The sequence below is a fragment of the Sinocyclocheilus rhinocerous genome, unplaced genomic scaffold (genome assembly GCF_001515625.1).
Source record: "Sinocyclocheilus rhinocerous isolate Xijiao unplaced genomic scaffold, SAMN03320098_v1.1 scaffold3180, whole genome shotgun sequence".
In the NCBI taxonomy this organism is placed as follows: domain Eukaryota; kingdom Metazoa; phylum Chordata; class Actinopteri; order Cypriniformes; family Cyprinidae; genus Sinocyclocheilus; species Sinocyclocheilus rhinocerous.
The window spans coordinates 10,880-16,473 of record NW_015630670.1 but is presented as its reverse complement, the minus strand read 5'-3'; the positions used below and the strand labels follow the sequence as shown (position 1 = coordinate 16,473).

Sequence of the window (5,594 nt, the reverse complement as noted above, 5' to 3'; positions counted from 1 at the left end):
CCACTGCCATTTTGTTGTTTTTTTTTTTTTTTTTTTTTTTATTGAGAGGAAAGTGTGCAGCACATTTACAGATATTAATCTAAATGTAATTTTCAGGTTCGTGGATGGTGACTGAGTATTTAACAGTATATTGCTGCAAAGGTATTTATTAGTTATTTTTACTTCTAAGCAAAGCACAAAAATAATTTTTCTGTGAGTATATCAGGGCACTAAAAGGATAGTTCACCCCAAAATGAAAATTCTGCCAATAATAACTCACCCTAATGTCATTCCAAACCCATAAGATGTTCATCTTTGGAACACAAATTAAGATATTTTTCATGAAATCCGAGAGCTTTCTGACCCTACATAGACAATAAATCAACTGAAACGTTTTATGGCCCAGAAAGGTAGTAAGGACTAGGGAGTAAATTGTATAGTTCTTCACGATACAATATGATATCGACTCTCATACCCAGTGATACAACATTTGCCAATATCTCAAAAAATTTTTTACTGCATGATGTTTGATGATTACAATACGATTCAATTCAGGAGTACCTTCATCGATTTATCAATATATTTTTTTTTACCTATTTTAAAAAACCATCTACATTTTTATTAATTCACAAATGCAACCAAATATATAACATTTATCTGAAATTTTCACATCCTGTGCCTCAACTGGGACATTCACAACAAAAAAATAGGCCTACACTTCTTATTAATAATAAAGAAAAACTAATAATTGAAAAAAATAAAAAATAAAAATCACACAAAAGATCAGTAATCCTATGACATGACATCAGTCAAGAAAGTCTTTCAGGCTTTTGCTAAAATGTGTAAAATAGTGTAAATCCTCATTAGGAAACAACAGAAACAAGGTATTCCAGTTGTAGGAAAAGATACATGAATGTAGAAAAATTCAAATAAAAAAAAATTACAAAAAATAAATAATGTGCATGTATGTATACATATAAGATACACTACCGTATTGTCCCGAATATAAGACGATGTTTTTTTCTTGGAAATACATCTGAAAAAACGAGGTCGTCTTATATTCAGGGTCCAGACTTTGACATGTCAATAATACACCCACAACAATAGGTGGCGCCAAATACGTATAAAACGAGTGTGCCTGGTATATCAAAAAGTGTATATTTTTTAAATGTGATTTGTTGGTACATTTTACCAGTTTTTACCATACTTTCAAAACAAAAATTAAAATAGGACAAATATGCAATATGATAATAATTGAAGACAAAATTTGTTTTTTTAAAAAGCCTTTTTCTAAAAGGTACATCTGGAAAAAGGGGGGTCGTCTTATAATCAGGGTCGTCTTATATTCGGGCCAATACGGTATGTATATATTTGCAAATACTGTATAAAGACATTGGTAGAAAATTGGACTACTGATGTAAACTTCTTGTATTTTATATATACAATAAGCAGAAAATTGCAACTTAAATTGCTAATAGTGGAGATATGCTTTCTAACCATATCTCCACTATTAGCTATTTTATGTTGCAATTTTCTGCTTATTGTATACATAAAATACAAGTTTACATCAGTAGCAATTTTTACCAGTGTCTTTTCGAAGCACGATGCAACCCATAGCAACGTGTTATGGCAATGACGTCTCAGATAGTCTGACGGCAGATTAAAGGGATAGTTCACCCCAAAATGAAATGCTGTCATTAATTACTCTGTTCATCGTAGGGGAAAGCATGCGCATACATCGTGGTACTCTCCAAAAATGGCGGAAGAGGGTAACACGTGGGAGAAGACTTGAATAAAAAGTCTTGAATAAAAAGTGAACAAAGTGAATAGTCATTGTTTTAGTTTTCTTTGCGCACAAAAAGTATTCTCGTAAAAAGTATTCTCAACACACAGCGTTGTTTCGTTACTGAATTAATCCACGTTTTTGAATGAATCGAGTGAGTCAATGATTCAGTGGCCCATTCATAAGGACAGTCACTTGCCTCGTTTCTGAATGAATCAGCCGTTTGAATGAATCGGTTGAATGAATGAATAAATGACTTGCTCATTAAAACATACATTTGCTGCCACTTACTGGTGGTTTAGTCATATTTAAAAGTATCATTGCATTTTTTCAACATTTATTTGTATGTTTAAAAAAATATGTAAAACATTAACCTAATAAAATTAGTTTTGCATTTGAAATGTTGCAGTATAAATGCATTTATCACACCTCAGCTTCATCAAACTGTGCAAATGCATCTAATGCCACTTCAGATGCAGCTTATGTTTCCTCAGAAGTGGAAAGATAAAAGTAAAAGAAATTCTGCATATGCTTGCGCCTGTTAATCGTTCTTATTTTACATTAGTTTTTTGTTGCATTTGTGCAATAGATGAATAACAATTTATTTGTTTTTAGATATTTTATGTTTAGATATTTTTATTTTTTGAATCATTTTATTCTCCCACATCCCGCACACACACACACACACACACGAGTCTCTAACCGCCCATACTCGCCCATCAAGTCTACTCCCGCGCCGCACTCTGTTGCGTTGGGTCCTGCGGGAGCGCTGCATGTGCTCCACCAGATGATAAATCACTGCATTCTGTCGGCAATGATGTAACACAGCAGTAACGTATAGAGACCTTGGCTTGTACCTATAATCGAATTACTATTTTATAAATTATAATGCATTAAATTACTCCGTTACTAAAAAAGTAATCAAATTACAGTAACGTGTTACTAAGTAATGCGTTACTGCCCAACACTGCTGAACATGCACATTTGAGGGTCGTCTTTTCCTTTTAATGGTGGTTGGCAAATCTACTGGAAGGCGAATACTGCCACCTACTGCACGACACCGGCATGATAGCTGACATAAAATAAGGATCGGACCGAGGAGAGCCGATAACGATCAGTTAAAAAAATGCTTGATCGGCCCTAATCCCAATCCTTGAGATCGGCTCGGGACATCCCTAGTTTACAAATTTGAACAAAGTCTAGCCTGTGCTAGATACCATTTAGAAGTGTTGACAGTGTAAATATAGCCTAATAAACTTAGTGGAGTTTGGACTTTACATTCAAGCCAAATGGGGTCTCTGGGTTCCAGCATTTACGTTTAACCCTTGGTCATTCTTAATCCTGGGATAATAAAATCCTGTTTTTTATTTATGTTTAATGTTGTTCAATTATTATCCTGGGTAAATAATTAAACCTAAAAAATCTAGTTTTTAAGTTTCACAATGCACATTTGTAAACCATGGGTTACTTGCATTTTTGCTGAGCTAGCATCATTGATTGGACAAACACAGCACACAACCAGTTTAATCAACAATTAGCCTTAAGAAATACTTGAAAATTTAATTTGGCAAGTGCTGTTCAGTTTATTAATGTTTTTTTGTTGCTTAACAACTGGTCACTACATTCAAACGGCAAATTATCATACAAGGGCATTTCACACTTGAAACACTTAACCCTGGGTCATTCTAAACCCAGGGTAAACAACTCTGGGTTATTTTGCTTTTCACACTGCTTATACTTTACCCAGGGTTAGAAGTTAATCCTGGGTATTCATAAGTGATCAATTTCACACTGCACATTCCTAAACCCCAGGTTAAAGTTTTTATTTGCATATTTTCTGTATCAGATTTTTTTTTTAAGAACAGAATTAGAATAGAAAGTGCTAGAGTTGGAGGGTCAAATAAAAATGGAAGAGCCTCCATTCATAGCTGATTCTTGAAAATGAATTTAGTTGGGCAGGTCATTCCACCAGGAGGGAACATTTAATGTAAAAGTCTGGGAAAGTGATTTTGTGCCTCTTTGGGATGGCACAATAATGCGCCGTTCACTCTCAGAACACAAGCTTCTTGAGGGCACATAAGTCTGAAGTAATGAATTTAGGTAAAGAGGTGCAGAGTCAGTGGTGGTTTTGTAGGCAAACATTAATGCCTTGAATTTTATGCGAGCTGCTATTGGTAGCCAGTGCAAATTGATAAACAGAGGTGTGCCATGTGTTCTTTTCGGCTCATTAAAAATTAATCTTGCAGCCGCGTTCTGGATTAATTTTAATGGTTTGATCGAACTGGCTGAAAATCCTGCTAATATTTTGAGCATTGCAATAGTCCAGCCTGGACAGAAAAAGAGCTTGAACAAGGAGTTGCGAAGCATGTTCTGAAAGAAAGGGCCTGATCTTCTTGATGTTGAATAAAGCAAATCTGCAGGACCCAGCAAGAAATGTATTTTAGACAAGCTGAGATGCGAGCAGCTATTGTCGGATCATCAGGATGGAATGAGAGGTAGTGTCATCAGCATAGCAGTGATCAGTGATATGAAAAGCCATGTTTCTGAATGACAGAGTCTAGTGATGCCATGTAGACAGAGAAGAGAAGTGGTCCAAGAACTGAGCCCTGAGGCACCCCAGTAGTTAGATGTTGCGACTTTAACACCTCACCTCTCCAAGATACCTTGAAGGGCCTATCTGAGAGGTAAGACTCAAACCACTGGAGTGCGGTTCCTGAGATGCCCTTTGCCAATAGGGTTGACAGGAGGATCTGGTGGTTAACTGTGTCAAAAGCAGCGTACAGATCCAGCAAGTTAAGTATTGAAGATTTGGAATACGCTCTAGCCAGTCTTAGGGCTTCAACAACTGAGAGCAAGGCAGTCTCGGTTAAATGTCCACATTTATTCATTCATTTATTTAAATTTATTTATGGAAAAACAGCGATACAGCCTCATATGATTATTTAACTTTAAAAAGGCAACAATTTAATTCAAATGAGCACAGATGAGAAGAAAGGCGGAGCGAGTCAAGGAGATGCGCTGAATGACAATGCACATTCGGCACCAGAGGGAGCTGACGGAGGCGGATATGCAGCCGTTACCCCGGTAACCTTGTAAACAAAGCAGCTGCTACTTTCTGAACAGTGTAAATGTTTCAAACAGTCATATAGATATTTACAGATATTACTTTATATGTTTGTGTATTTGTTTAAAGTCTTTCTTTAGTAAAAGATCTTTATTAAAGTTATTTAACCTGTTAAGAGGACAACACTTTTTTTTTTTTACTTAATTATATAGGCTATTGTGATAAAAACGATGTGACAAAAGCTTCAGCGACAATGAAAATTTGATTCCATCACATACTTAATTTACATAAAAATTAATATGACTATAAATAATTACATAATTAGCCTATTAAATAGAGTCTGCAGCAAAATTATTTAAAAACCTTGTGTACTTTCTGTATTCTGATAAATTAAAGGGGTCCCATTATGCTTTTTCACTTTTTCAACTTTAGTTAGTCTGTAATGTTGCTGTTTGAGCATAAAAAACATCTGCAAAGTTACAAAGCTCAAAGTCCAATTGAAAAGGAGATATTTTATTTAACAGAAATCACTTTTCAAAAACTACAACGAACGACTCGTTTGGACTACAACGCATATTTTCCGGGATTTGTGATATCACAAATACCGACAAATGGGACGAGACCTGGCTGAGCTGCACTAGAGAAGGCAATGAGTGTTATCACTATGTCGGAGACACGCTAGCTTTCCCAAGGCAGACGAACTTAGAGCGGTTACAATCATCCGGGTTTAAAATCGCGCTCAAATTGATTTGATATTGACAATATTTA

The 5,594-nt window shown here is 35.4% G+C and overlaps 1 protein-coding gene across 1 annotated transcript in view; it reads right to left on the bottom strand.

The window, feature by feature from the left end:
* Window positions 1–5,594, bottom strand: part of xpo5 (exportin 5) — a 90,088-nt gene that overhangs the window by 77,919 nt on the left and 6,575 nt on the right. The gene's annotated exons all lie outside the window — the stretch shown is intronic.